This window comes from Mauremys mutica, chromosome 4, assembly GCF_020497125.1.
Source record: "Mauremys mutica isolate MM-2020 ecotype Southern chromosome 4, ASM2049712v1, whole genome shotgun sequence".
Lineage (NCBI taxonomy): Eukaryota > Metazoa > Chordata > Testudines > Geoemydidae > Mauremys > Mauremys mutica.
Window position 1 is genome coordinate 131,436,178 of NC_059075.1, and position 11,311 is coordinate 131,447,488.

Sequence of the window (11,311 nt, forward strand, 5' to 3'; positions counted from 1 at the left end):
CCAACATAGGCAATTTGCCCCGGGCCCCGCAGGGGCCCCATGAGAGTTTTCAGCGGGTCTTCGGCAGCAGGTCCTTCAGTGCTGCCGAACACACCCAAAGTGAGTGAAGGACCCGCTGTCGAAGACCTGGAGCTTCTTCTCCTCCGGGTCTTCAGCGGCAGTTCAGTGGCAGGTCCTTCACTCGCTCCGGGACCTGCCGCCAGGGGCGGCTCTAGGCACTTTGCTGCCCCAAGCACGGCAGGCAGTCTGCCTTTCGCGGCTTGCCTGCGGAGAGTCTGCTGGTCCCGTGGCTTGGCAGACCTCCCACAGGGACCAGCGGACCCTCCGCAGGCAAGCCGCCGAAGGCAGCCTGCCTGCCACCCTCGCGGCGCTGGCCGAGCGCCCCCCGCGGCTTGCCGCCCCAAGCATGCACTTGGCGTGCTGGGGCCTGGAGCCGCCCCTGCCCGTTGCCGAAGTGCTCCAAAGACCCGGAGCGGAAGGACCCCTGCCACCGAAGACTCCAGGCCCCCTGAATTCTCTGGGCGCCCCTGGGCATAGGCTGTGTAGTGTAGACACAGGTGACCTCTAGGCAAATCACATAATCTCTCTGGCCCCAATTCAAGAAAGCACATGCTTAAGTGTTTTCCCTAATCGGGATGGTTTTGGCACATGCTGAAATGCTTTGTGATTCAGGGTCTCAGTATCTTAATTCTCCATATGTAAGATGAGGATCATGATGCTTCATTTTTCACACTTCGTCTTTCTTGTCTGTTTAGATTGTAGGCTCTTCCAGGCATTAACTGAATCTTACTATGCATCTGTAGACCCCTTAGCCCTGTGGGGCCTCCAGGTGCTACCATAATACAAATCATAAGTGAAATCCATAGTTAAGCCCTGTAACAAGCTGGCAGCCTTTGCCCGAAACTCCCTCCCTGTTAGGAGGTGTTGCTTCTGCTGGGAACTGGTCAAGAGTGTTCTGCTGCCTCATAGAAGTTGGTGTTATGTTACCCAGCACAGACACAAGGGAGGTGAGAATGTCCCTCTAGATAGAGAGAGAGAGAGAGAGGATCTAGGGTGTGGGCTGAGTAGGTCTGAGGGAGGAACCCTGGGAGCAACCAAACCCAGGGAGAAGGCTCCAGCTGATCTTTGCTCTAACAGTTAATTTCTATATTAATAAAGCCAAACCACAGAGAGGGAATGAGTTTGAGATTCTATAGTGTGTGGACTTTTTTTTTTTTTAGAGCAGGTTCAGAGAGACACCTACTCACAGATACCCAAATAAGTGGCCTGATTTTCAGAGGTGCTAAGCAAATGCAATTCCCATTAATTTCAAGGGAGGTTGTGGGTGTTCTCAGCCTCTGAAAATTAGGCCATTTTTGTCCAGGTTTCCAAAATATGGACTTAAGAGCCAAACCTCAGACACCCAAGCTTGTAAATTTTGTATTTAGTCTCTTGGCTAAACCCAATCCAAGTCAATAGTGTTACCCCAGGGATGAATTTGTCCCTTTGTACACCAGCTTCCCTTTGGATAATAATATTTCCCTACCTCCATTAAATCACTAATGTTTATAAAGGGCTTTAAGATCCTTAGATGGACTTGGCTAGAGGATGTCAGAGTATAATGTGGGATTTCTTTTTCATTGGCATCCTTTGCTGATTAGCCCACACCATGCCCACTTAACTTAATGGCTCATGTATCTTCCAAGCCCTACGTTTTCGGAGGTGCTTTAGGAAACAGGATGCTCACTTTACCATAGGGAGATTGCATCGATAATGTGAAGCCAGGAGAGCTAAAAATTCCTGCAGTGTCTTTTGAGCTGAGCCGATGGGTTGTAATGGAGCTTTTCCATGTCACACCTTTTGGTACTAACCCAAGGAGTGGGGCAGTGCTCTCTTGGCAGTTTGTTTATTTCCTCTCTTATATAGTAAAAATTCACCCACCATGCTGAGCTCTTCTGAAAATCTGGCCCCGCTCGTGTGTGCAGAGCACTTGTGAAAATTCTGGCTGAAGAAAGGAAGAGTTGTCTAGTGGTTAGAGAACAGGGGTCAAAAATTCTGAGTTTCGTCCTTAGCTCTACTTAATGACTCCATAGGTGACCTCGGGCAAGTCACTCAGGGCCTCATTTTCCCATCTTTAAAATGGAGATAATCTTTTTGTCTGTTTAGCTTGCAAGCTCTCTAGGGCAAGGACTGTCTCACTAAATGGCTGTACAGCACCTTAGTGCTGGTCTTCATAAAGGCCTCTAACTACTCCGGTAATATAAGTAGTAACTAGGCATGACCTGGTGGAGTCGATCGAGATTGGCTTTGGGATCTGGGAGTTCATTGGACCCTGAAATTAAAGAAAATCTGAGAAGAAAAGGACAACACCCGCCCTGAACCCTCAAGAATGGAAATCGAATGTAAAGCTCTAACTAGCATGGAACTCAAACTCTATCAAGACAAAACACATGAAGGTTCATCTCTGGATTGCCTTGGAGGCCTCTTTAATTTATGAGCCAGAGCGGGTCTAAGAGGGTTTATAGGCCTTTGGCTGACAGTGAGGCAGCACTCAGGAAACTAGGTCATTTACCACAAGCATAACCAGCCAGCCCGCACTCAGCAGGGATCGGCTGTTCTCAGCAATCAAGATCATAGGTGCGAAGCAGCCACTATGTATCTGGGAGCTGAAAGGCCTTTGCTGAAGCGAAGGTAGCCCTAAGTAGTCCTCTGCCTAGCTGCCTCTGCCAGAAAAACTCTTCTTCAAATATTATCGTCGATTTTAAATTATATAAATATGCCAAACTGTCATTTCTATGGAAGGGCGCATGTTACTGACTACATTTCCCATGTATTTTAAGCATGCCTGTGCCAAGGCAACATGCTAACAGTTCAGCAATTTAAAATAATTACTGTATATGGCTCAAAAAGTCCTTCTGAGCCTTGTCCTCAAAGACTGGGCTGGGTAGGCTGACTCTGTTATGGAAACTCCTTGTAGCAATTTATGTTTATATGTTTGAGCCCACAATCTAAATGGACATTGTTACAGTTTCAGGGTAACTGCACCTTCCATGGTCCATTTCAGGAATTCCCAGTCAGGTCTCTAGCTGTCACCTGTCTCTGGGCCAGGACCCTTGTCTCACTCCCTTCTGATCAGGTGGTTAAGGCTACCCAGCTCCCTGACTTACTGCCTAAATCCCAGTGCTTGTGCTTTACTTTCTCTGCAAGGGTGATGAACAGTGCATTGCTATCAGTTATGAGTTACCACACAATTCCTTCTAAGGAAGTACATTTATTCTTAAGGCAAAAGCATTACAGAGAAAACATAATAAAAACCCAGATTTAAACACACACTAAACTCACCAGGAGTCACCCACTCCATCCTGTGGGGCCCTAATAGGCCAATGTCTTTCCACTGCTTATGCAAAGTCTAGGAGCTGCCTGTTGGAAAGAAGGTCCTGTCTGTTTGCTGAATCAGAAAGGAGGCCTTGAGTGAGTTTAAACCCAGCCTTTTGATGTCCAACTTTGTCTGTTGATCTTTGGAAAATCCAGTATGAACTAGTATGTGCAAGGCTCCTCCAGTATATGCAGTACATGGTACTTCTCTGGAGGGGTTTGCTACCAGAGTGATTCACGTTAATCAAACTCCACCCCCACCCCATGTTTAGTTGCTGGCAGAGCTGCCGTAACTCTCCTTTTCTCCACCCAGCGTTATATACAATCCCTGGCCCACAGTGATCTATAAACCATTCATACATTTAATACAATATGATCCCCAAATATATTGGGGGTGGTTGGAGTATTTATCTAGAATGGAAGTAGAGAGAAAGACATAGATGTATCTTATCCCCATGCACATATCTATTTTCAGAGGCTGCTAGTCTTGCATTGACTGTTGACTCTTTCAAGATGTCTTTGCGTGTTGGACATACCCAATGGCTGAGGTTACCTGCTGATGATAACATGCCATCTTGAGTTTTGTAGTGAGTGTGCGGCTCACCAAGACTCTGAGAACTGCAACAGCTTCCTGCATGAAGAAATTGTTAGATGTTGAGCATGCTCAAGGGACACCAGGGGAAAAGGCTTGGCATCTGAGGTGTTCCTGTGAATCTGTCTGGTGATTATAGGTCAGTGTTTTAATACAGCCATTAAAAAGTGGATGAAGGTGGGCACATATCACTAGGTGTTTTTGGATATTTTGGCCATTGCAAGTCGGTTGTCTCCCATTGCACAGGACAGCTGATTGAGCCAGCCATCAATGAACAAAACACACCACTGAAATGGGGATTACAGGGGCCAGAATGTTGGCATGAGATCCCAGTAGAACCACCCCATTGGCCTGGGGTCTGATGGTCTGAAACCTGTTGGAGCCAATGTTCTTTCCATTAGCTTCAGATGGCTTTGGATCAGCCCTTTGGAAAGGTGAGGGGCATAGTGGGATATTCCCTGAGCTGTGAAGGGTGATTGTTGGGGAACCCTCCACATTTAAGCCCTTTGTGATGGTGCCACCGTGAAAGGAAAATGAAACATAGGTGGCATTAACGGCTTTTTTTACTGTATCACATACAGTATTGCTGCTGCAAAGATTGCTCCCAGGGTTCATGACAGCATCACTAGCCAAAATGAATAAAGATACCCACACTTCTGTCATTAGCATCTGGCCATTTATTGTAATCATTAACCAGTGGAGCTATTATTTAGCACATTTGGCTTCACCCATTCACCAGCCAAATTTTTCCCACAGAGGCATGTGGGCAAACTCCCACCAGGAACCGAAGGGATTTGCGCTTGTATGTCTGAGATCAGAACTGGATGGCAACGTATCTATTAGGCTGAAACCTTCGATTTATGCCCAGATGTTTTTCAAAAAGCTTGGGGCCAGATTTTCAAACACTCAGCACCCATAATCCAGGCCAGATTTTCCAAAGAGGTCAGCTCTTTTTGTGACCCCATTTTCAAAGGAACTCAGCACCCAAAGCGTTGAGTTCATCTGGAAATGTGGCCCCCGTTGTGGAGACCGAGCCCTCCTGAAAAGTGTTGCCAAAAGGGCATGGGTCTTTCTAGACAGCACTGGTTATAGCTCACTCTTGAGCATATTAGTAACACTTCTGGGTTAGCCAGAGGCACTTCAGAACAAAGTCACCACTAAGCTAAAATCCCTTGTGTAGGTTCAGATCCAAGTGCAACCTTTGCAGCGTGCCATCTCTGTTGTTCCCTCCCCTAGCTAAGCATGCTGCTTTCGCAGAGCTCCCATGCTCTGCTGGCAGCGGGAACAAGGAAATGAGCTTTAGGAGCACCAGGCTCATCAAGACGTATTTACATTACTTTGTAGACTGCAGATGCTGTGAAGGATATGAGCCAGTCGAATTTATCTGTCTAAACACAGGCGCTCTGAGGTCAGATACATAAATAGGGCAACATTCTCTTCTCTGATCTAATAGTAATTGGCATTTATATAGACAAGTACAAGTTCAACGTGCTTTACAACCATTAATAAATTAACCCTCGTCATGCCCTTGTGCGGTAGGTCATTGCTATTTTATAGATGAGAAACTTGAGGTACTGGGGGGAGGGATAGCTCAGTGGTTTGAGCATTGGCCAGCTAAACCCAGGGTTGTGAGCTCAATCCTTGAGGAGGCCATTCAAGGATTTGGGGCAAAAATCTGTCTGGGGATTGGTCCTGCTTTGAGCAGGGGGTTGGACTAGATGACCTCCTGAGGTCTCTTTGGATTCTAAGGCCAATGTTTTCAGAAGTGGCCCCTAATTTGGGTGCTGGGAGACACCTAAGGCCTAGTCAGTAGAGGGGCTGAGCTGCCCTGGCTGTTTGTTTGTTGCAGTGGTGGGTGGTCAAATCATCACCTTTGAAAACTGAGACTTGGGTTTCAGGCACCCAGAAGTGGAGATGTAACCCACCATTGAATGTGTGTTACAGGTCCCCTCTGTGCCAATCCAAAGAGGAGTTACAGTCTCTAGCTATAAGGTCTGGGCTTTCTTAGCTCATGCTTTAAACTCTGGAGGTCCCCAGTTCAACCTTGGTGTGTCAGCCAAGATGGCAGCCATCACGTAAATTACAGAGGCTCCTGAAATTAGAGGTTATTTGAAAACATTTGGGCCATGGGTCCAGATCCTCAAAGGCATTTAGATGCCAAATTCCCAATGATTTCAGTGGGTGTTAGGTGCCTAAACACCTTTGATCTGGGCCTAACTCCTTAAGACATTCTTTATTGACTCCTTCTGTGACGGACACATTGCATCACTACCGTAACTTCACTTAAATACAGGCTTATGTGTCTTTATTCTTTTATTTAATCTGTTATTGAACAGCTCCCCAAAATGATTGCAGATGGCAAATATAATTCAGTTCTAAGCACAAATGTTAAAGCCAGGTGCATTGCAGTTCCGGTAGGATCACCGTGGAGGGCGCTAGATTGCAGCGGGCAGACTTTTATACAAACCAGTTACTCTAACAGCCCAGTGATTAGTTTCCAGCTTTTGAAACTGGAGAGTCGAAAAGGTCAATAAATCTTGATGCAATCTGATCTCTCTCTCTCCCTCTCTCTGGTAAAATGGAAATAGTCTATTAGCATGTTGTCAATGTCACCTACAGTTTGGAAGGGATTTATTCCTCTGCACCGTGTGATATATCCTGAAGAAGGCACAGTGTCATCATGCATTAATGCTGGGTCCTAGGGGCATCTTGTTCTCTCATAGGAAGGCATCGGTAACAGGTTGTTATAGATAGTACTGATTTGGTTTTGTTTGCACAGCATTGCAAACGATACATCGTTTGACTTTGCTTATCCAGTTACATGCTTTGGATGAAGTTTCTTTTCAACATCTTCCTTGTCGTGTGGCTGCCTCTTTTAAAATATTTCACAACAGAACCTAGCCCTTTTAAACCAGGCAGTGTGACCTAATGGCTAGAGGACCTGAGTGGGATCCGGCAGTCTTGGGTTCTCTTCCCATCTCTTCTACAGACCTGTTGTGTAAAATTGGGCAAGACATTTTGCTTCTGTTTTCCCTCCCCTGGTCTTTGTGTTTTGTTTAGTTAGACTGTGAGGCCCAAATCCTCAAAATTATTAAGGTGCCTCCCAGGGATTTAGGCACCTAAATACCTTTGAGGATTTGGACCTAAGCTCTTTGGGAGACAGACTCACTGCCTCTTACTCTCTGCCTGTGCAGTGCTTTTCACAATGGGGCAGTGATCTCAGTTTAAGCCTCTAAGTGCCACTGTAATACAAGTAATAAGTAATTCTTCTGAGGGTTTTGAGAATTAGCACATGAGTAAATCATTTAAAAAAAATCAGCCCCATGGCAGCCCAAAAAAATGGTAGTCCGTTTCTTTTGACAAGTATAATTTATTTGCAATAATTTATATGAATACTTTCTGGCATATTGGTACATGTACCACAGTATATTTTGTAAAGTTAATACTAGTACTCTGTACTTATATCACCCTTTCCACCCAACGAGCTCAGAATGCTTTACAAAGATGGGTTAAAGATCATTAATGCCATTTTACAGTGAGGCACGGAGCAGTGAAGTGATTTGACTAAGGTCAGGCAGTAAGTCAGTAGCACACTCAGAAACTGAACCCGGGATTCTTGACTTCCAGCCCTGTGGACTAACCATTAGAAACACTGCCACCTTTGGGAGCTTAAAGAGTTCTGACCTCATCGCTGCACTCTGCTTCTTGCTGTGAAGTATTGGCTTAGAAGAGTGGGGGATCTATTGGTTTATTTAGGTAAGAATTGACAGGTTAGAGGATTAGCAAAGTGACCATTAACACAGTTCAACTGTGCCCTTCAAGTAAAGTTGTAGGAGAATGAATTTTTGGGGGCAATGGAAAATGGTTGAGACACCAAGAGCTGGTGCAAAGCATCATAGCTCCATTGATTTCAGAGGAACTAAGCCAATTGACACTCTATAGGCACTGCCAGACTGGATCAGATCTGAGGTCCATCGTCTTATCCCTGACAGTGGCCAGCTTCAGAGGGAGGCTTAAAATCCTCACTAGACAGATGTGTGATAATCTGCCCCCTACATTGTCTCCCCCGATCTCTTCCTAGTAGAGATCAGCTGAAACCCTGAAGCATGAACACCAGTGGACAATTTGACCCCAATTTTTTTCCCAAGCAAGGATCAGCTATTTCCAAACTGTTATGCAGTAGGGGGGACTAATGCTAGATTGACATCCTGTAATCTGAATTATAGTTTTTTTAATGAGACAAGCTTACATTCTTCAGCGAATTAATCTAAACTTCCCATGGACACTGGGGAAAAAATAGTTCTCAGCCTGTGATCCTGTTAGACATTATGGGAGGACCGGCAAGCACTCAGTTTATTTTCCCATAGACAGCTCGTTGCTAGCACAGTAATCTGCTCATTTCTCAAATGTTCTTCCCATTCCTCAGGCCAGTATTTTAGAATAAAATGTGACGCTCTCTGCAAGGTTCCCAGACATTCTTGTTATCTGTCTAAAATGTGGTTCTTTCTAGAGACAAGATCAAGCATGCCAGAACACCCCCATCCCTCCACCCCCCATTGAAACAGAACACTGAGTAGCTGCATACTAACACCTGACCTGGCGGGACTTGGTCAAGTGAGCCAGTGTGCGTCTATGGTTAGGACAGTGATGTAGGAAGCAGGAAAACAGGTTCAATTCTTGGTGTTGTGAGTTACTGTCCCTTTGTGCCTTTCTCTCTTCCTTTACGTGTCTTGTCCATTAAGACTGAAAGCTATTGGGAGCCAGGGGCAGCTCCAGGCCGCAGCACGCCAAGCGCGTGCTTGGGGCGGCATGCCGGGGGGGGCGCTCTGCCGGTCACCGGGAGGGCGGCAGGCAGGGTGCCTTCGGCGGCATGCCTGCGGAGGGTCCGCTGGTCCCACGGCTGCACCGTGCTTGGGGCGGCGAAATGTCTAGAGCCGCCCCTGTTGGGAGCAGAGACTGTCTCACACGAATACCGTGATAGGAGCCAGGAGCCCAAATTTCAAGGGAATTTGGGAATTCAACCTCGTTAGGATCTTTTGAAAACTCCAGCATACATATTTGTATAGAGCCTGATGCAGTGGAAGCCAGATCTCAGCTGGGACCCATATATTCTACTGTAATACAAATTAATAATAATATCTTTGCAGTATCCCCGTGCAGTGAAGTAACATTATTTCTCCTTGGGGTTCTTTCTAACAGGCAACTCAGCAATTGTACTAAGATACTTGTGGTGTATGATGACAATACAATGCAGCCACCTTAGTTGAAATTTTCAAAGATGCAGTTGCCTCGTTCCTTAGATTTACATGATTATAACCCTTTGGAGGGAATCAGCAAAATGTCCAGATCATACAATGTATCCTTCTTATGCATAGTCTGAATATTTAATTAATATAAGTCACTTCCATCATTTTCAGGAGTATGCAGCTGACCACTGCAGGAAAGTTTCTGACAGGAGAGAATCCTATTTTTAGTGGGTTGAGATTTTTGTCTTTTACCATTCAAATGCATAGAAAATGACAAGTCTGTTCAAAATTTATTTGCTTTAATTTGTTTTCCACACAGAACCAATGCCAAAATAAATCCTCAATAATATACATATTTTTTTCTTAATTGGTGCTGATATTTACAAAATTTATGATACTCTATGAATAAATTATGTACATCCATGATCAACCAGACAGCAAATGTTCATTCAGAATATGTATTTACATAGATATGTATATCTATATACAAATGTCCCACCTTATTGACTTCGGATCTCTCAGCTAACAGTGTCCAGTCAACGGCGAGAATGCCGGCCAGTCGTCAATAAGAATGATAATGTCTATACACACTGTGCAATTCAGATACAGCTGGTGTCTAAAATGTTGTCTAGCAAACACATGGTTAAATGAGTTGGAATTCCCATGAGCCCTCCTTCCACAGTTTATAGGCCTCTCTCCATTATTGGTCCCATTTCTCCAGTAACCATGGAGACGAAAGGTTCAGTTCCAGCATCATTATTACATCTTTCTTGGATTTCCTCTTCGTATTGATTCTCTCAAATTAGGCAACACACGCTTATTTGAGCCAATATCTATCTTTTTTTTTTTAGCTTCTAGCAATGATTAGTAATATGACACTGTAAGACATTTGCAAAGTCTCAGGCAATGGGAAAGCAGGTGCAAACTACTAATTGCAGTTCTTACATTTGCTTAAAAAAAAAAGCCATACAAATCTTGAAATTATATGCAGTTCCCATATATATTTATACACACACACAGACCCTGGAATGAAACCGTTGTCACATTGCAACATTCAACATCCTGTAGAAGCCAAAACATGCCCAGGAAGAGAAACATGAACTAAGGAATTTATCTGTTGCCACCTTCACGTGAACTCTGGGCCAGATGCTCAACTAATGTAAATTGGTGCAGCTCCAATGGCACCAATTTGCACCAGCTCAGGTTCTGGCCCAAAGTCCTACGATGTGATCCTGCCAAGATCTAAGCACCTGCAGCTTCCCCTTTCTAGCAATAGGAATTGAGGGTGTCCAGCAAGCATCATTCAGGGCTGAATGCCAAGATCGTGACTGCAGCTGGAAGATTTTAGAAATGGTCTGATGCAGAGAGAGCTGGCAGGCGATTATATTGGTAGAATGTGGCCATTGTGCTGAACTTCACAAAGGACCCTGAGCAGGGTGGGGGGAGCAGCATTTCAGTTTAAGACCAAAAGGAGTGTAAGGTTTGCTCCCAAGGATTGGTATAAAAAAGAATTGAGAGCTAGGTGTTTCCATTAGGGGATTGTCAACTGTCTGGGGCAGGAACTGTCTCTGTGGTATTTGCTTAGACAGTGCCTTGTGGAATGGGGCCCTGATCCCTGCTTGGTGTCCCTAGACACTACCACAATAGAAATTAATAGCAGCAACAATAACCACTTGCAAAAGGGAGGAGAGGAGCTCTGACAACAGGAAGAGCTCTTGGCTCTGGGGAAAGAGATTAGCATGCACAAGGTGTGTGAGAAAGGAGCCGTCTCTCGCTCATGCAGTGCCTTCAGATCCATGGTGAGTACTAGGCTAAACTTATGGATCTGTGCCAGCCACTCTTCTTTGTTCCCTGGTCTCTTTCCCCACTGGCAGCATGGCCAATTGGTCCTCTACTGAGCACATACACTGACCACACCCCCTTGAGGGGACGGAGGGGATGGAGGACAAGGGGAGGTAACTCTGCTCTGAGCAGCATTAGGATCTGGAGTGATGGTCAGTGGGAAATTCACAGGCTCCCGAGGAGAATGCACTCCATAGAGTTACTGCTCCCCAGCTCCAAATATGTGGTGTCCATGCTGTAGTCCACATTCTTAGGTACATGTATCCACCCCTGAGTT

At 45.3% G+C, this 11,311-nt stretch overlaps 1 long non-coding RNA gene across 1 annotated transcript in view; it reads left to right on the forward strand.

The window, feature by feature from the left end:
* Positions 1–4,035, forward strand: part of LOC123369389 — a 29,050-nt gene extending 25,015 nt beyond the window's left edge. The window contains exon 3 of the long non-coding RNA XR_006579021.1: positions 3,830–4,035. This is a non-coding gene — a long non-coding RNA (uncharacterized LOC123369389). The remainder of the gene's footprint in view (positions 1–3,829) is intronic.
* The last annotated feature ends 7,276 nt before the right edge of the window (positions 4,036–11,311 follow it).